The following is a 19,527-nucleotide window of genomic DNA, read 5'->3' as shown; positions in this document are numbered from 1 at the left end:
CAAAGGCCCTGGTGTAATGTAGACGGCGTCAGCACAGGCCACAGGCCCTGGTGTAATTTAGATGACCTATCTTAGCAGAATAGGCCTCGGTGTGGTGCGGATGGCCTCACCGGCAGCACAAGACACTGAAACCAGCCAAAAGGAATGTCGTTAATGTGGCCTCATTAATGGACAGCTGCTTTGGGTCTTTCAACACCCTCCTTCTCTGGATCAAAACCAGCTCAGTGACATAAAAAGCAAATGCTTACAGCACCTGGTATTCCCAGGCAGTTTCCCATCCAAGTACTAAACAAGCCCAACCTTGCTTAGCTTCCGAGATCAGACGAGATCGGGCGTTGCCAAGGCGGTATGGCCGTAAGCTGCTGGCTCCAGCACAAAGCGTCAATTTATGGTATCAAGTGGTGAGGTGGCCAGTACTCAAAGTTACGAACACAAGCCTTCAATTTAACTACAGTGTTAACGGTAACTGCATGCTTGCCTAATACCCTAACCAAAGGACTCATTTTAGCCTTTGACCAGCAGCACAGCCCTTGGTGTGTTGTAGACGGCCTCTTCCAGAGCCACAGGTCCATGGTGTGTTGTAGCTTGCCTCAGCCAGCGGCACAGGCCCTGTGTGATGTACATGGCCTCAGCCAGAGCCACAGGCCCTGGGGTGGTGTAGTTTGCCTCAGCCAGCGGCACAGGCCCTGGGGTGGTGTAGTTTGCCTCAGCCAGCGGCACAGGCCCTGGGCTGGTGTCCATAGCCTCAGCCAGAAGCACAGGCCCTGGTGTGGTGTAGGTGGCCTCTGCCAGAAGCACAATTCCTGGTTTGGTGTACATGGCCTCAGCTAGAAGCACAGGCCCTGGTGTGTTGTAGCTGGCCTCAGCCATAGTCACAGACCCTGGTGTGGTGTTCATGGACTAAGCCAGAGCCAAATACCGTGGTGTGGTGTAGGTTGCATCAGCCAGCAGCCACAGGCCCTGTGTGGTGCACATGGCCTCATCCAGCAGAACATGTCCTAGTGTGGTGTAGGTGGCCTCAGCCAGCAGCAGAGGCCCGGGGGTGATGAACATGGCCTCATCAAGCAGCACAGCCCTTTGTGTTTTGTAGACGGCCTCTTCCAGAGCCACAGGACCACGGTGTGGTGTAGGTTGCCTCAGCCAGCAGCACAGGCCCTGTGTGGTGTACATGGCCTCAGCCAGAGCCAAAGGCCCTGGGGTGGTGTCCATAGCCTCAGCCAGAAGCACAGGCCCTGGTTTGGTGTACATGGCCTCAGCTAGAAGCACCTGCCCTGGTGTGCCCTGGCCTCAGCCATAGCCACAGATCCTGGTGTGGTGTTCGTGGCCTAAGCCAGAGCCAAATGCCCTGGTGTGGTGTAGGTTGCATCAGCCAGCAGCACAGGCCCTGTGTGGTGCACATGGCCTCAGCCAGAGACACAGGCCCTGGTGTGGTGTAGTTTGCCTCAGCCAGAGCCACAGGCCATGGTGTGGTGTTCATGGCCTCAGCCAGCAGCACAGGCATTGGTGTGGTGTAGTTGGTCTCAGCCAGAAGCACTGGCCCTAGTGTGGTGTAGATGGCCTCATACAGAGCCACAGACCCTGGTGTGATGAACATTGCGTCATCCAGCAGCACAGTCCTTGGTGTGTTGTAGACGGCTTCAGAGAAAGCCACAGGTCCTGGTGTGGTGTCCATGGCCTCAGACAGTAGCACAGGCACTGGTGTGGTGTAGTTGGTCTCAGCCAGCAGCTCAGGCCCTAGTGTTGTGTAGATGGCCTCAACCAGAGCCACAGGCATTGGTGTGATGAACATTGCGTCATCCAGCAGCACAGTCCTTGGTGTGTTGTAGACGGCCACTTCTAGAGACACAGGCCCTGGTGTGGTGTAGTTTGCCTCAGCCAGCGGCACAGGCCCTTGTGTGGTGTACATGGCCTCATACAGAGCCAAAGACCCTGGGGTGGTGTACATAACCTCAACCAGAAGCACAGGCCCTGGTGTGTTGTAGCTGGCCTCAGCCATAGGCACAGACCCTGGTGTGGTTTTCATGGACTAAGCCAGATCCAAATGCCGTGGTGTGGTGTAGGTTGCATCAGCCAGCATTACAGGCCCTGTGTGGTGCACATGGCCTCAGCCAGAGACACAGGCCCTGGTGTGGTGTAGTTGGTCTCAGCCAGCAGCACAGGCCCTGGTGTAGTGTACATGGCCTCAGCCAGAGCCACAGGCCCAGGTGTGTTGTCCATGGCCTCAGCCAGCAGCACAGGTCCTGGTGTGTTGTAGATGGCCTCAGCCAGAAGTACTGGCCCTAGTGTGGTGTAGATGGCCTCATACAGAGCCACAGGCCGTGGTGTGATGAACATTGAGTCGTCCAGCAGCACAGTCCTTGGTGTGTTGTAGACGGCTTCAGAGAAAGCCACAGGTCCTGGTGTGGTGTCCATGGCCTCAGCCAGTAGCACAGGCACTGGTGTGGTGTGGCTGACGTCAGCCAGAGCCACTGGCCCTGGTGTGGTGTACATAGCCTCTGCCAGCAGCACAGGTCTTAGTGTGGTTTAGTTGGCCTCATCCAGCAGCACAGGCCCTGAGGTGATGAACATGGCCTCATCCAGCAGCACAGCCCTTGGTGTGTTGTAGACGGCCTCATCCAGAGCCACAGGCCCTGTTGTGGTGTAGGTTGCCTCAGCCAGCAGCACAGGCCCTCTGTGGTGTAGCTGGCTGAGGCCAGTAGCACAGGCCCTGGTGTGATGTAGACTGCCTCAGCCGGACCACAGGCCATGGTGTGGTGTAGGTGGCCTAAGCTGGCTATACAGGTCCACAGCCAGTAACACAGGCCCTGGTGTGGTGTCCATGGCCTAAGCCAGAAGCACTGGCCGTGGTGTGGTGTACATGGCCTCAGCCAGAGCCACAGGCCCTGGTGTGATGTAGACGGCCTCAGCCAGAGCCACAGGCCCTGGTGTGGTGTAGATGGCCTCAGACAGATTCACAGGCCCTGGTGTGGTGTGGGTGGCCTAAGGTGGCTGCACAGTCCCTGGTGTGGTGTAGCTGGCCTCTGCCAGAGCCACAGGCCCTGGTGTGGTGTTCATTGCCTCAGCCAGAGCCAAATGCCCTGGTGTGGTGTCCATAGCCTCAGCCAGTAGCACAGGCCCTGGTGTGATGTAGACGGCCTCAGCCAGAGCCACAGGCCCTGGTGTGGTGTCCATGGCCTCAGCCAGCAGCACAGGACCTTGTGTGATGAACATTGCCTCATCCATTGTCCTTGGTGTGGTGTAGACGCCCTCATCAAGAGCCACAGGCCCTGGTGTGGTGTTCATTGCCTCAGCCAGAGCCAAATGCCCTGGTGTGGTGTCCATAGCCTCAGCCAGCAGCTCAGGCCCTGGTGTAGTGTACATGACCTCAGACAAAGCCACAGGCCCTAGTGTGGTGTAGTTTGCCTAAGCTGGCTGCACAGGTCCACAGCCAGTAGCACAGGCCCTGGTGTGATGTAGACTTGCTCAGCCAGAGCCACAGGCCCTGGTGCGGTGTAGGTGGCCTAAGCTGGCTGCACAAGTCCACAGCCAGAAGCACAGGCCCTGGTGTGGTGTAGTTGGCCTAAGCTAGCTGCACAGGTCCACAGCCAGAAGCACAGGCCCTGGTGTGGTGTAGGTGGCCTAAGCTGGCTGCACAGGTCCACAGCCAGAAGCACAGGCCCTGTGTGGTGTAAATGGCCTCAGCCAGAGCCACAGGCCCTGGGGTGGTGTAGTTGGCCTCAGCCAGCAGCACAGGTCCTGGTGTGGTGTCCATGGTCTCAGCCAGAAGCACAGGCCCTGGTGTAATGTAGACGGCGTCAGCACAGGCCACAGGCCCTGGTGTAATTTAGATGACCTATGTTAGCAGAATAGGCCTCGGTGTGGTGCGGATGGCCTCACCCGGCAGCACAAGACACTGAAACCAGCCAAAAGGAATGTCGTTATTGTGGCCTCATTAATGGACATCTGCTTTGGGTCTTTCAACACCCTCCTTCTCTAAATCAAAACCAGCTCAGTGACATGAATAGCGAATACTTACAGCACCTGGTATTACCAGGCAGTTTCCCATCCAAGTACTAAACAAGCCCAACGTTGCTTAGCTTCCGAGATCGGACGAGATCGGGAGTTGCCAAGCCGGCATGGCCTTAAGCTGCTGGCTCCAGCACAAAGCGTCAATTTATGGTATCAAGTGGTGAGGTGGCCAGTACTCAAAGTTACGAACACAAGCCTCCAATTTAACTACAGTGTTAACGGTAACTGCATGCTTGCCTAATACCCTAACCAAAGGACTCATTTTAGCCTTTGACCAGCAGCACAGCCCTTGGTGTGTTGTAGATGGCCTCTTCCAGAGCCACAGGTCCATGGTGTGTTGTAGCTTGCCTCAGCCAGCAGCACAGGCACTGTGTGGTGTACATGGCCTCAGCCAGAGCCACAGGCCATGGTGTGATGTAGGTGGCCTAAGCTGGCTGCACAGGTCCACAGCCAGAAGCACAGGCCCTGGTGTGGTGTAGGTGGCCTAAGCTGGCTGCACAGGTCCACAGCCAGCAGCACAGGCCCTGGTGTGGTGTCCATGGCCTCAGCCAGTAGCACAGGCCCCTTCTGTGGTGTAGTTGGTCTCAGCCAGCAGCTCAGGCCCTGGTGTAGTGTACATGGCCTCAGCCAAAGCCACAGGCCCAGCTGTGTTGTCCATGGCCTCAGCCAGCAGCACAGGTCCTGGTGTGTTGTAGATGGACTCAGCCAGAAGCACTGGCCCTAGTGTGGTGTAGATGGCCTCATACAGAGCCACAGGCCCTGGTGTGATGAACATTGCCTCATCCAGCGGCACAGTCCTTGGTGTGTTGTAGACGGCCTCAGAGAAAGCCACAGGCCCTGGTGAGGTGTCCATGGCCTCAGCCAGTAGCACAGGCCCTGGTGTTATTTAGGTGACCTGTGTTAGCAGAATAGGCCTCTGTGTGGTGCGGAAGGCCTCACCCGGCAGCACAAGACATTGCTGAAAACAGCCAAAAGGAATGTCGTTAATGTGGCCTCATTAATGGACAGCTGCTTTTGTTCTTTCAACACCCTCCTTCTCTAGACCAAAACCAGCTTAGTGATATGAAAAGCAAACGCTTACAGCACCTGGTATTCCCAGGCAGTCTCCCATCCAAGTACTAACCAAGACCAACCTTGCGTAGCTGCCGAGATCAGACGAGATCGGGCGTACTCAAGGCAGTATGGCCGTAAACTGCTGGCGCCACCACAAAGCGTCAATATATGGTATCAAGTGGTGAGGTGGCCAGTACTCACAGTTACGAACACAAGCCTCCAATTTAACTACAGTGTTACTGGTAACTGCATGCTTGCCTAATACCCTAACCAAAGGACTCATTTTAGCCTTTGATCAGCAGCACAGACCCTGGTGTGGTGTCCATGGCCTCAGCCAGAGCCAGAGGCCCTGGTGTGGTGTTCATGGCCTCAGCCAGAGCCACAGGCCCTGGTGTGGTGTAGTTGGCCTCAGCCAGAAGCACAGGTCCTGGTGTGGTGTCCATGGACTCAGCCAGAGCCACAGGCCCTGGTGTGGTGTTCATGGCCTCAGCCAGAGCCACAGGCCCTGGTGTAGTGTAGGTTGCCTCAGCCAGCAGCACAGGCCCTGTGTGGTGTAGGTGGTCTAAGCTGGCTGCACAGGTCCACAGCCAGCAGCACAGGCCCTGGTGTGGTGTAGGTGGCCTCTGCCAGAAGCACAATCCCTGGTTTGGTGTACATGGCCTCAGCTAGAAGCACAGGCCCTGGTGTGTTGTAGCTGGCCTCAGCCATATCCACAGACCCTGGTGTGGTGTAGGTTGCCTCAGCCAGAGACACAGGCCCTGGTGTGGTGTAGGTTGCCTCAGCCAGCAGCACAGGCCCTGTGTGGTGTAGTTGGCCTCAGCCAGTAGCACAGGCCCTGGTGTGGTGTCCATAGACTCAGCCAGCAGCACAGGTCTTGTGTGGTGTAGGTGGCCTCAGCAAGAAGCCCAGGACCTGGTGTGGTGTACATAGCCTCATCCAGCAGCACAGGTCCTAGTGTTGTGTAGGTGGCCTCAGCCAGCAGCAGAGGCACGGGGGTGATGAACATGGCCTCATCCAGCAGCACAGCCCTTTTTGTTTTGTAGACGGCCTCTTCCAGAGCTACACGAAAATGTTGTGGTGTAGGTTGCCTCAGCCAGCAGCACAGGCCCTGTGTGGTGTACATGGCCTCATCCAGTGCCACAGGCCCTGGTGTGCTGTAGTTTGCCTCAGCCAGCGCCACAGGCCCTTGTGTGGTGTACATGGCCTCAACCACAGCCAAAGGCCCTGGGGTGTTGTCCATGGCCTCAGCCAGCAACACAGGCCTTGGTGTGGTGTAGGTGGCCTAAACTGGCTGCACAGGTCCACAGCCAGAAGCACAGGTCCTGGTGTGGTGTAGGTGGCCTCTGCCAGAAGCACAATCCGTGGTTTGGTGTACATGGCCTCAGCTAGAAGCACAGGCTCTGGTGTGTTGTAGCTGGCCTCAGCCATAGCCACAGATCCTGGTGTGGTGTAGGTTGCCTCAGCCAGAGACACAGGCCCTGGTGTGGTGTAGGTTGCCTCAGCCAGCAGCACAGGCCCTGTGTGGTGTCCATAGCCTCATCCAGCAGCACAGGTCCTAGTGTGGTGTAGGTGGCCACAGCCAGTAGCAGAGGCCCGGGGGTGATGAACATGGCCTCATCCAGCAGCACAGCCCTTGGTGTGTTGTAGACGGCCTATTCCAGAGCCACAGGACCATGGTGTGGTGTAGGTTGCCTCAGACAGCAGCACAGGCCCTGGTGTGGTGTCCATAGCCTCAGCCAGCAGCACAGGTCTTGTGTGGTGTAGGTGGCCTCAGCCAGAAGCACAGGACCTGGTGTGGTGTACATAGCCTCATCCAGCAGAACATGTCCTACTGTGGTGTAGGTGGCCTCAGCCAGCAGCAGAGGCCCTGGGGTGATGAACATGGCCTAATCCAGCAGCACAGCCCTTTATGTTTTCTAGACGGCCTCTTCCAGAGCCACAGGACCATGGTGTGGTGTAGGTTGCCTCAGCCAGCAGCCCAGGCCCTGTGTGGTGTACATGGCCTCAGCCAGAGCCACAGGCCCTGGTGTGGTGTAGTTTGCCTCAGCCAGCGCCACAGGCCCTTGTGTGGTGTACATGGCCTCAACCAGAGCCAAAGGCCCTGGGGTGGTGTCCATGGCCTCTGCCAGCAACACAGGCCCTGGTGTGGTGTAGGTGGCCTCTGTCAGAAGCACAATCCCTGGTTTGGTGTACATGGCCTCAGCCAGAAGCACTGTGTGTGGTGTCGATGGTCTCATACAGAGCCACAGGTCCTGGTGTGGTGTAGTTGGCCTCCTCCAGCAGCACAGGTCTTGTGTGGTGGCCGTGGCCTCAGCCAGAAGCACAGGACCTTGTGTTGTGTACATAGCCTCATCCAGCAGCACAGGCCATGGTGTGGTGTAGGTGACCTAAGCTGGCTGCACAGGGCCACAGCCAGTAGCATAGGCCCTGGTGTGATGTAGACGGGCTCAGCCAGAGCCACAGGCCCTGGTGTGGTGTAGGTGGCCTAAGCTGGCTGCACAGGTCCACAGCCAGAAGCACAGGCCCTGGTGTGGTGTAGGTGGACTAAGCTGGCTGCACAGGTCCACAGCCAGAAACACAGGTCTTGTGTGGTGTAGGTGGCCTCAGCCAGCAGCACAGGCCCTGGTCTGGTGTACATGGCCTCAGCTAGATGCACAGGCCCTGGTGTGGTGTAGTTGGCCTCAGCCAGCAGCACAGGCCCTGGTGTGGTGTCCATAGCCTCAGCCAGCAGCACAGGTCTTGTGTGGTGTAGGTGGCCTCAGCCAGAAGCACAGCACCTGGTGTGGTGTACATAGCCTCATCCAGCAGCACAGCCCTTTGTGTTTTGTAGACGGCCTCAGCCAGAGCCACAGGACCATGGTGTGGTGTAGGTTGCCTCAGCCAGCAGCCCAGGCCCTGTGTGGTGTACATGGCCTCAGCCAGAGCCACAGGCCCTGGTGTGGTGTAGTTTGCCTCAGCCAGCGCCACAGGCCCTTGTGTGGTGTACATGGCCTCAACCAGAGCCAAAGGCCCTGGGGTGGTGTCCATGGCCTCTGCCAGCAACACAGGCCCTGGTGTGGTGTAGGTGGCCTCTGTCAGAAGCACAATCCCTGGTTTGGTGTACATGGCCTCAGCCAGAAGCACTGTGTGTGGTGTAGATGGTCTCATACAGAGCCACAGGTCCTGGTGTGGTGTAGTTGGCCTCCTCCAGCAGCACAGGTCTTGTGTGGTGGCCGTGGCCTCAGCCAGAAGCACAGGACCTTGTGTTGTGTACATAGCCTCATCCAGCAGCACAGGCCATGGTGTGGTGTAGGTGACCTAAGCTGGCTGCACAGGGCCACAGGCAGTAGCATAGGCCCTGGTGTGATGTAGACGGGCTCAGCCAGAGCCACAGGCCCTGGTGTGGTGTAGGTGGCTTAAGCTGGCTGCACAGGTACACAGCCAGAAGCACAGGCCCTGGTGTGGTGTAGGTGGACTAAGCTGGCTGCACATGTCCACAGCCAGAAACACAGGTCTTGTGTGGTGTAGGTGGCCTCAGCCAGCAGCACAGGCCCTGGTCTGGTGTACATGGCCACAGCTAGATGCACAGGCCCTGGTGTGGTGTAGTTGGCCTCAGCCAGCAGCACAGGCCCTGGTGTGGTGTCCATAGCCTCAGCCAGCAGCACAGGTCTTGTGTGGTGTAGGTGGCCTCAGCCAGAAGCACAGCACCTGGTGTGGTGTACATAGCCTCATCCAGCAGCACAGCCCTTTGTGTCTTGTAGACGGCCTCTTCCAGAGCCACAGGACCATGGTGTGATGTAGGTTGCCTCAGCCAGCAGCACAGGCCCTGTGTGGTGTACATGGCCTCAGCCAGAGCCACAGACCCTGGTGTGGTTTTCATGGCCTCAGGTAGAGCCACTTGCCCTGGTGTGGTGTAGGTTGCCTCAGCCAGCAACACAGGCCCTGTGTGGTTTCCATTGCCTAAGCCAGTAGCACATGCCCTTGTGTGATGTAGACGGGCTCAGCCAGAGCCACAGGCCATGGTGTGGTGTAGGTGGCCTAAGCTGGCTGCACAGGTCCACAGCCAGCAGCACAGGCCCTGGTGTGGTGTCCATAGCCTCAGCCAGCAGCACAGGTCTTGTGTGGTGTAGGTGGCCTCAGCCAGAAGCACAGGACCTTGTGTGATGTAGACGGGCTCAGCCAGAGCCACAGGCCATGGTGTGGTGTAGGTGGCCTAAGCTGGCTGCACAGGTCCACAGCCAGCAGCACAGGCCCTGGTGTGGTGTCCATAGCCTCATCCGGCAGAACATGTCCTAGTGTGGTGTAGGTAGCCTCAGCCAGCGGCAGAGGCCCGGGGGTGATGTACTTGGCCTCATCCAGCAACACAGCCCTTTGTGTTTTTTAGACGGCCTCTTCCAGAGCCACAGGACCATGGTGTGGTGTAGTTTGCCTCAGCCAGCGCCACAGGCCCTTGTGTGGTGCACATGGCCTCAGCCAGAGACACAGGCCCTGTTGTGGTGTAGTTTTCCTTAACCAGATCCACAGGCCATTGTGTGGTGTTCATGGCCTCAGCCAGCAGCACAGGCCCTGTTGTGGTGTAGTTTGTCTCAGCCAGCAGCACAGGCCCTGCTGTAGTGTACATGGCCTCAGCCAGAGCCACAGGCCCAGGTGTGTTGTCCATGGCCTGAGCCAGCAGCACAGGTCCTGGTGTGTTGTAGATGGCCTCAGCCAGAAGCACTGGCCCTAGTGTGGTGTAGATGGCCTCATACAGAGCCACAGGCCCTGGTGTGATGAACATTGTGTCATCCAGCAGCACAGTCCTTGGTGTGTTGTAGACGGCCTCAGAGAAAGCCACAGATCCTGGTGTGGTGTCCATGGCCTCAGCCAGAAGCACAGGCCCTGGTGTGGTTTAGTTGGCCTCAGCCAGCAGCACAGGCCCTGGGGTGATGAACATGGCCTCATCCAGCAACACAGCCCTTGGTGTGTTGTAGACGGCCTCATCCAGAGCCACAGGCCCTGTTGTGGTGTAGGTTGCCTCAGCAAGCAGCACAGGCCCTGTGTGGTGTACATGGCCTCAGCCAGTAGCACAGGCCCTGGTGTGGTGTTCATGGCCTCAGCCAGAAGCACAGGCCCTGGTGTGGTGTAGGTGGCCTAAGCTGGCTGCACAGGTCCACAGCCAGCAGCACAGGCCCTGGTGTGGTGTCAATGGCCTCAGCCAGAAGCACAGGCCCTTGTGTGATGTAGACGGGCTCAGCCAGAGCCACAGGCCATGGTATGGTGTAGGTGTCCTAAGCTGGCTGCACAGGTCCACAGCCAGAAGCACAGGCCCTGGTGTGGTGTAGGTGGCCTAAGCTGGCTGCACAGGTCCACAGCCAGAAGCACAGGCCCTGGTGTGGTGTAGGTGGCCTAAGCTGGCTGCACAGGTCCACAGCCAGCAGCACAGGCCCTGGTGTGGTGTCCATGGCCTCAGCCAGAAGCACAGGCCCTGGTGTGATGTAGACGGGCTCAGCCAGAGCCACAGGCCATGGTGTGGTGTAGGTGGCCTAAGCTGGCTGCACAGGTCCACAGCCAGAAGCACAGGCCCTGGTGTAATGTAGACGGCGTCAGCACAGGCCACAGGCCCTGGTGTAATTTAGATGACCTATGGTAGCAGAATTGGCCTCGGTGTGGTGCGGATGGCCTCACCCGGCAGCACAAGACATTGCTGAAAACAGCCAAAAAGGAATGTCGTTAATGTGGCCTCATTAATGGACAACTGCTTTTGTTCTTTCAACACCCTCCTTCTCTGGATAAAATCCAGCTCATTGACATGAAAAGCAAATGCTTACAGCACCTGGTATTCCCAGGCAGTCTCCCATCCAAGTACTAACCTAGTCCAACCTTGCTTAGCTTCCAAGATTAGACGAGCTCGGGCGTACTCAAGGCGGTATGGCCGTAAGCTGCTGTCTCCAGCACAAAGCGTCAATTTATGGTATCAAGTGGTGAGGTGGCCAGTACTCGCAGTTACGAACACAAGCCTCCAATTTAACTACAGTGTTAATGGTAACTGCATACTTGCCTAATACCGTAACCAAAGGACTCATTTTAGCCTTTGACCAGCAGCACAGGCCCTGTTGTGGTGTAGTTGGCCTCAGCCAGCAGCACAGGCCCTGGTGTGGTGTCCATAGCCTCAGCCAGCAACATAGGCCTTGGTGTGGTGTAGGTGGCCTAAGCTGGCTGCACAGGTCCACAGCCAGAAGCACAGGCCCTGGTGTTGTGTAGGTGGCCTCTGCCAGAAGCACAATCCCTGGTTTGGTGTACATGACCTCAGCTAGAAGCACTGACCGTGGTGTGGTGTAGATGGTCTCAGACAGAGCCACAGGCCCTGGTGTGGTGTACATAGCCTCATCCAGCAGCAAAGGTCCTAGTGTGGTGTAGGTGGCCTCAGCCAGCAGCAGAGGCTCGGGGGTGAACATTCAGCAGCACAGCCCTTGGTATTTTGTAGACGGCCTCTTCCAGAGCCACAGGACCAAAGTGTGGTGTAGGTTGCCTCAGGAAGCAGCACAGGCCCTGTGTGGTGTACATGGCCTCAGCCAGAGCCACAGGCCCTGGTGTGGTGTACTTTGCCTCAGCCAGAGCCACAGGCCCTGGGGTGGTGTCCATGGCCTCTGCCAGCAACACAGGCCCTGGTGTGGTGTAGGTGGCCTCAGCCAGAAGCACTGACCGCGGTGTGGTGTAGATGGCCTAAGCTGGCTGCACAGGTCCACAGCCAGAAGCACAGGCCCTGGTGTGGTGCAGGTGGACTAAGCTGGTTGCACAGGTCCACAGCCAGAAGCACAGGCCCTGTGTGGTGTAAATGGCCTCAGCCAGAGCCAAAGGCCCTGGGGTGGTGTCCAAAGCCTCAGCCAGCAGCACAGGTCCTGGTGTGGTGTCCATATCCTCAGCCAGCAACACAGGCCTTGGTGTGGTGTAGGTGGCCTAAGCTGGCTGCACAGGTCCACTTCCAGAAACACAGGTCCTGGTGTGGTGTAGGTGGCCTCTGCCAGAAGCACAATCCCTGGTTTGGTGTACATGGCCTTAGCTAGAAGCGCAGGCCCTGGTGTGTTGTAGCTGGCCTCAGCCATAGACACAGACCCTGGTGTGGTGTTCATTGACTAAGCCAGAGCCAAATGCCGTGGTGTGGTGTAGGTTGCATCAGCCAGCATCACAGGTCCTGGTGTGATGAACATGGCCTCATCCAGCAGCACAGCCCTTGGTGTGATGTAGACGGCCTCATCCAGAGCCACAGGCCCTGGTGTGGTGTAGATGGCCTCATACAGAGCCACAGGCCCTGGTGTGGTGTAGGTGGCCTAAGCTGGCTGCACAGGTCCACAGCCAGAAGCACAGGCACTGGTGTGGTGCAGGTGGCCTAAGCTGGCTGCACAGGTCCACAGCCAGAAGCACAGGCCCTGTGTGGTGTAAATGGCCTCAGCCAGAGCCACAGGCCCTGGGGTGGTGTCCAAATCCTCAGCCAGCAGCACAGGTCCTGGTGTGGTGTCCATGGTCTCAGCCAGAAGCACAGGCCCTGGTGTAATGTAGACGGCGTCAGCACAGGCCACAGGCCCTGGTGTAATTTAGATGACCTATTTTAGCACAATAGGCCTCGGTGTGGTGCGGATGGCCTCACCAGGTAGCACAAGACACTGAAACCAGCCAAAAGGAATGTCGTTAATGTGGCCTCATTAATGGACAGCTGCTTTGGGTCTTTCAACACCCTCCTTCTCTGGATCAAAACCAGCTCAGTGACATGAAAAGCAAATGCTTACAGCACCTGATATTCCCTGGCAGTTTCCCATCCAAGTACTAAACAAGCCCAACCTTGCTTAGCTTCCGAGATCAGACGAGATCGGGCGTACCCAAGGCGGTATGGCCGTAAGCTGCTAGCTCCAGCACAAAGCGTCAATTTATGGTATCAAGTGGTGAGGTGGCCAGTACTCGCAGTTACGAACACAAGCCTCCAATTTAACTACAGTGTTAATGGTAACTGCATACTTGCCTAATACCCTAACCAAAGGACTCATTGTAGCCTTTGACCAGCAGCACAGGCCCTGTTGTGGTGTAGTTGTCCTCAGCCAGCAGCACAGGCCCTGGTGTGGTGTCCATAGCTTCAGCCAGCAACACAGGCCTTGGTGTGGTGTAGGTGGCCTAAGCTGGCTGCACAGGTCCACAGCCAGAAGCACAGCCCCTGTTGTGGTGTAGTTGTCCTCAGCCAGCAGCACAGGCCCTGGTGTGGTGTCCATAGCCTCAGCCAGTAACACAGGCCTTGGTGTGGTGTAGGTGACCTAAGCTCGCTGCACAGGTCCACAGCCAGAAGCACAGGCCCTGGTGTGGTGTAGGTGGCCTAAGCTGGCTGCACAGGGCCACAGCCAGTAGCACAGGCCCTGGTGTGATGTAGACGGGGTCAGCCAGAAACACAGGTCTTGTGTGGTGTAGGTGGCCTCAGCCAGCAGCACAGGCCCTGGTCTGGTGTACATGGCCACAGCTAGATGCACAGGCCCTGGTGTGGTGTAGTTGGCCTCAGCCAGCAGCACAGGCCCTGGTGTGGTGTCCATAGCCTCAGCCAGCAGCACAGGTCTTGTGTGGTGTAGGTGGCCTCAGCCAGAAGCACAGCACCTGGTGTGGTGTACATAGCCTCATCCAGCAGCACAGCCCTTTGTGTCTTGTAGACGGCCTCTTCCAGAGCCACAGGACCATGGTGTGATGTAGGTTGCCTCAGCCAGCAGCACAGACCCTGGTGTGGTTTTCATGGCCTCAGGTAGAGCCACTTGCCCTGGTGTGGTGTAGGTTGCCTCAGCCAGCAACACAGGCCCTGTGTGGTTTCCATTGCCTAAGCCAGTAGCACATGCCCTTGTGTGATGTAGACGGGCTCAGCCAGAGCCACAGGCCATGGTGTGGTGTAGGTGGCCTAAGCTGGCTGCACAGGTCCACAGCCAGCAGCACAGGCCCTGGTGTGGTGTCCATAGCCTCAGCCAGCAGCACAGGTCTTGTGTGGTGTAGGTGGCCTCAGCCAGAAGCACAGGACCTTGTGTGATGTAGACGGGCTCAGCCAGAGCCACAGGCCATGGTGTGGTGTAGGTGGCCTAAGCTGGCTGCACAGGTCCACAGCCAGCAGCACAGGCCCTGGTGTGGTGTCCATAGCCTCATCCGGCAGAACATGTCCTAGTGTGGTGTAGGTAGCCTCAGCCAGCGGCAGAGGCCCGGGGGTGATGTACTTGGCCTCATCCAGCAACACAGCCCTTTGTGTTTTTTAGACGGCCTCTTCCAGAGCCACAGGACCATGGTGTGGTGTAGTTTGCCTCAGCCAGCGCCACAGGCCCTTGTGTGGTGCACATGGCCTCAGCCAGAGACACAGGCCCTGTTGTGGTGTAGTTTTCCTTAACCAGATCCACAGGCCATTGTGTGGTGTTCATGGCCTCAGCCAGCAGCACAGGCCCTGTTGTGGTGTAGTTTGTCTCAGCCAGCAGCACAGGCCCTGCTGTAGTGTACATGGCCTCAGCCAGAGCCACAGGCCCAGGTGTGTTGTCCATGGCCTGAGCCAGCAGCACAGGTCCTGGTGTGTTGTAGATGGCCTCAGCCAGAAGCACTGGCCCTAGTGTGGTGTAGATGGCCTCATACAGAGCCACAGGCCCTGGTGTGATGAACATTGTGTCATCCAGCAGCACAGTCCTTGGTGTGTTGTAGACGGCCTCAGAGAAAGCCACAGATCCTGGTGTGGTGTCCATGGCCTCAGCCAGAAGCACAGGCCCTGGTGTGGTTTAGTTGGCCTCAGCCAGCAGCACAGGCCCTGGGGTGATGAACATGGCCTCATCCAGCAACACAGCCCTTGGTGTGTTGTAGACGGCCTCATCCAGAGCCACAGGCCCTGTTGTGGTGTAGGTTGCCTCAGCAAGCAGCACAGGCCCTGTGTGGTGTACATGGCCTCAGCCAGTAGCACAGGCCCTGGTGTGGTGTTCATGGCCTCAGCCAGAAGCACAGGCCCTGGTGTGGTGTAGGTGGCCTAAGCTGGCTGCACAGGTCCACAGCCAGCAGCACAGGCCCTGGTGTGGTGTCAATGGCCTCAGCCAGAAGCACAGGCCCTTGTGTGATGTAGACGGGCTCAGCCAGAGCCACAGGCCATGGTATGGTGTAGGTGTCCTAAGCTGGCTGCACAGGTCCACAGCCAGAAGCACAGGCCCTGGTGTGGTGTAGGTGGCCTAAGCTGGCTGCACAGGTCCACAGCCAGAAGCACAGGCCCTGGTGTGGTGTAGGTGGCCTAAGCTGGCTGCACAGGTCCACAGCCAGCAGCACAGGCCCTGGTGTGGTGTCCATGGCCTCAGCCAGAAGCACAGGCCCTGGTGTGATGTAGACGGGCTCAGCCAGAGCCACAGGCCATGGTGTGGTGTAGGTGGCCTAAGCTGGCTGCACAGGTCCACAGCCAGAAGCACAGGCCCTGGTGTAATGTAGACGGCGTCAGCACAGGCCACAGGCCCTGGTGTAATTTAGATGACCTATGGTAGCAGAATTGGCCTCGGTGTGGTGCGGATGGCCTCACCCGGCAGCACAAGACATTGCTGAAAACAGCCAAAAAGGAATGTCGTTAATGTGGCCTCATTAATGGACAACTGCTTTTGTTCTTTCAACACCCTCCTTCTCTGGATAAAATCCAGCTCATTGACATGAAAAGCAAATGCTTACAGCACCTGGTATTCCCAGGCAGTCTCCCATCCAAGTACTAACCTAGTCCAACCTTGCTTAGCTTCCAAGATTAGACGAGCTCGGGCGTACTCAAGGCGGTATGGCCGTAAGCTGCTGTCTCCAGCACAAAGCGTCAATTTATGGTATCAAGTGGTGAGGTGGCCAGTACTCGCAGTTACGAACACAAGCCTCCAATTTAACTACAGTGTTAATGGTAACTGCATACTTGCCTAATACCGTAACCAAAGGACTCATTTTAGCCTTTGACCAGCAGCACAGGCCCTGTTGTGGTGTAGTTGGCCTCAGCCAGCAGCACAGGCCCTGGTGTGGTGTCCATAGCCTCAGCCAGCAACACAGGCCTTGGTGTGGTGTAGGTGGCCTAAGCTGGCTGCACAGGTCCACAGCCAGAAGCACAGGCCCTGGTGTTGTGTAGGTGGCCTCTGCCAGAAGCACAATCCCTGGTTTGGTGTACATGACCTCAGCTAGAAGCACTGACCGTGGTGTGGTGTAGATGGTCTCAGACAGAGCCACAGGCCCTGGTGTGGTGTACATAGCCTCATCCAGCAGCAAAGGTCCTAGTGTGGTGTAGGTGGCCTCAGCCAGCAGCAGAGGCTCGGGGGTGAACATTCAGCAGCACAGCCCTTGGTATTTTGTAGACGGCCTCTTCCAGAGCCACAGGACCAAAGTGTGGTGTAGGTTGCCTCAGGAAGCAGCACAGGCCCTGTGTGGTGTACATGGCCTCAGCCAGAGCCACAGGCCCTGGTGTGGTGTACTTTGCCTCAGCCAGAGCCACAGGCCCTGGGGTGGTGTCCATGGCCTCTGCCAGCAACACAGGCCCTGGTGTGGTGTAGGTGGCCTCAGCCAGAAGCACTGACCGCGGTGTGGTGTAGATGGCCTAAGCTGGCTGCACAGGTCCACAGCCAGAAGCACAGGCCCTGGTGTGGTGCAGGTGGACTAAGCTGGTTGCACAGGTCCACAGCCAGAAGCACAGGCCCTGTGTGGTGTAAATGGCCTCAGCCAGAGCCAAAGGCCCTGGGGTGGTGTCCAAAGCCTCAGCCAGCAGCACAGGTCCTGGTGTGGTGTCCATATCCTCAGCCAGCAACACAGGCCTTGGTGTGGTGTAGGTGGCCTAAGCTGGCTGCACAGGTCCACTTCCAGAAACACAGGTCCTGGTGTGGTGTAGGTGGCCTCTGCCAGAAGCACAATCCCTGGTTTGGTGTACATGGCCTTAGCTAGAAGCGCAGGCCCTGGTGTGTTGTAGCTGGCCTCAGCCATAGACACAGACCCTGGTGTGGTGTTCATTGACTAAGCCAGAGCCAAATGCCGTGGTGTGGTGTAGGTTGCATCAGCCAGCATCACAGGTCCTGGTGTGATGAACATGGCCTCATCCAGCAGCACAGCCCTTGGTGTGATGTAGACGGCCTCATCCAGAGCCACAGGCCCTGGTGTGGTGTAGATGGCCTCATACAGAGCCACAGGCCCTGGTGTGGTGTAGGTGGCCTAAGCTGGCTGCACAGGTCCACAGCCAGAAGCACAGGCACTGGTGTGGTGCAGGTGGCCTAAGCTGGCTGCACAGGTCCACAGCCAGAAGCACAGGCCCTGTGTGGTGTAAATGGCCTCAGCCAGAGCCACAGGCCCTGGGGTGGTGTCCAAATCCTCAGCCAGCAGCACAGGTCCTGGTGTGGTGTCCATGGTCTCAGCCAGAAGCACAGGCCCTGGTGTAATGTAGACGGCGTCAGCACAGGCCACAGGCCCTGGTGTAATTTAGATGACCTATTTTAGCACAATAGGCCTCGGTGTGGTGCGGATGGCCTCACCAGGTAGCACAAGACACTGAAACCAGCCAAAAGGAATGTCGTTAATGTGGCCTCATTAATGGACAGCTGCTTTGGGTCTTTCAACACCCTCCTTCTCTGGATCAAAACCAGCTCAGTGACATGAAAAGCAAATGCTTACAGCACCTGATATTCCCTGGCAGTTTCCCATCCAAGTACTAAACAAGCCCAACCTTGCTTAGCTTCCGAGATCAGACGAGATCGGGCGTACCCAAGGCGGTATGGCCGTAAGCTGCTAGCTCCAGCACAAAGCGTCAATTTATGGTATCAAGTGGTGAGGTGGCCAGTACTCGCAGTTACGAACACAAGCCTCCAATTTAACTACAGTGTTAATGGTAACTGCATACTTGCCTAATACCCTAACCAAAGGACTCATTGTAGCCTTTGACCAGCAGCACAGGCCCTGTTGTGGTGTAGTTGTCCTCAGCCAGCAGCACAGGCCCTGGTGTGGTGTCCATAGCTTCAGCCAGCAACACAGGCCTTGGTGTGGTGTAGGTGGCCTAAGCTGGCTGCACAGGTCCACAGCCAGAAGCACAGCCCCTGTTGTGGTGTAGTTGTCCTCAGCCAGCAGCACAGGCCCTGGTGTGGTGTCCATAGCCTCAGCCAGTAACACAGGCCTTGGTGTGGTGTAGGTGACCTAAGCTCGCTGCACAGGTCCACAGCCAGAAGCACAGGCCCTGGTGTGGTGTAGGTGGCCTAAGCTGGCTGCACAGGGCCACAGCCAGTAGCACAGGCCCTGGTGTGATGTAGACGGGGTCAGCCAGAGCCACAGGCCCTGGTGTGGTGTAGGTGGCCTAAGCTGGCTGCACAGGTCCACAGCCAGAAGCACAGGCCCTGGTGTGGTGCAAGTGGACTAAGCTGGTTGCACAGGTCCACAGCCAGAAGCACAGGCCCTGTGTGGTGTAAATGGCCTCAGCCAGAGCCAAAGGCCCTGGGGTGGTGTCCAAAGCCTCAGCCAGCAGCACAGGTCCTGGTGTGGTGTCCATATCCTCAGCCAGCAACACAGGCCTTGGTGTGGTGTAGGTGGCCTAAGCTGGCTGCACAGGTCCACAGCCAGAAAAACAGGTCCTGGTGTGGTGTAGGTGGCCTCTGCCAGAAGCACAATCCCTGGTTTGGTGTACATGGCCTTAGCTAGAAGCACAGGCCCTGGTGTGTTGTAGCTGGCCTCAGCCATAGATACAGACCCTGGTGTGGTGTTCATTGACTAAGCCAGAGCCAAATGCCGTGGTGTGGTGTAGGTTGCATCAGCCAGCAGCACAGGTCCTGGTGTGATGAACATGGCCTCATCCAGCAGCACAGCCCTTGGTGTGTTGTAGACGGCCTCATCCAGAGCCACAGGCCCTGGTGTGGTGTAGATGGCCTCATACAGAGCCACAGGCCCTGGTGTGATGAACATTACGTCATCCAGTAGCACAGTCCTTGGTGCGTTGTAGACGGCCACAGAGAAAGCCACAGGTCCTGGAGTGGTGTCCATGTCCTCAGCCAGTAGCACAGGCACTGGTGTGGTGTAGAGGGCCTCAGACAGAGCCATAGGCCCTGGTGTGGTGTAGGTGGCCTAAGCCAGCTGCACAGGCCCTGTGTCGTGTAGTTTTCCTCAGCCAGTAGCACAGGCCCTGGTGTGGCGTACATAGCCTCTGCCAGCAGCACAGGTCCTAGTGTGGTTTAGTTGGCCTCAGCCAGCAGCACAGGCCCTGGGGTGATGAACATGGCCTCATCCAGCAGCACAGCCCTTGGTAGACGGCCTCATCCAGAGCCACAGGCCCTGGTGTGGTGTAGGTTGCCTCAGCAAGCAGCACAGGCCCTGCTGTGGTGTACATGGCCTCAGCCAGTAGCACAGGCCCTGTTGTGGTGTTCATGGCCTCAGCCAGAAGCACTGTCCGTGGTGTGATGTAGACGGGCTCAGCCAAAGCCGCAGGCCATGGTGTGGTGTAGATGGCCTAAGCTGGCTGCACAGGTCCACAGCCAGAAGCACAGGCCCTGG

At 57.5% G+C, this 19,527-nt stretch overlaps 3 non-coding genes and 4 pseudogenes across 3 annotated transcripts; all 7 read right to left on the bottom strand.

The window, feature by feature from the left end:
• Window positions 1-241: 241 nt before the first annotated feature.
• Window positions 242-360, bottom strand: LOC134629970 (5S ribosomal RNA). Its single transcript, XR_010094117.1, has one exon. It is a non-coding gene; the product is annotated as a 5S ribosomal RNA (ribosomal RNA).
• A 3,648-nt stretch (window positions 361-4,008) lies between these two features.
• LOC134630043 (5S ribosomal RNA) lies at window positions 4,009-4,127 on the bottom strand (annotated as a pseudogene).
• A 955-nt stretch (window positions 4,128-5,082) lies between these two features.
• On the bottom strand, window positions 5,083-5,201 carry LOC134629967 (5S ribosomal RNA; annotated as a pseudogene).
• A 5,639-nt stretch (window positions 5,202-10,840) lies between these two features.
• Window positions 10,841-10,959, bottom strand: LOC134629913 (5S ribosomal RNA; annotated as a pseudogene).
• A 1,837-nt stretch (window positions 10,960-12,796) lies between these two features.
• On the bottom strand, window positions 12,797-12,915 carry LOC134629884 (5S ribosomal RNA). The gene has a single exon (XR_010094109.1). It is a non-coding gene; the product is annotated as a 5S ribosomal RNA (ribosomal RNA).
• A 2,789-nt stretch (window positions 12,916-15,704) lies between these two features.
• Window positions 15,705-15,823, bottom strand: LOC134629912 (5S ribosomal RNA; annotated as a pseudogene).
• A 1,837-nt stretch (window positions 15,824-17,660) lies between these two features.
• Window positions 17,661-17,779, bottom strand: LOC134629872 (5S ribosomal RNA). Its single transcript, XR_010094104.1, has one exon. It is a non-coding gene; the product is annotated as a 5S ribosomal RNA (ribosomal RNA).
• Between the last annotated feature and the right edge of the window lie 1,748 nt (window positions 17,780-19,527).

Source organism: Pelmatolapia mariae, linkage group LG6 (assembly GCF_036321145.2).
Source record: "Pelmatolapia mariae isolate MD_Pm_ZW linkage group LG6, Pm_UMD_F_2, whole genome shotgun sequence".
Classification (NCBI taxonomy): domain Eukaryota; kingdom Metazoa; phylum Chordata; class Actinopteri; order Cichliformes; family Cichlidae; genus Pelmatolapia; species Pelmatolapia mariae.
The sequence above is the reverse complement of the archived record's forward strand: the minus strand, read 5'-3'. Positions and strand labels throughout refer to the sequence as shown.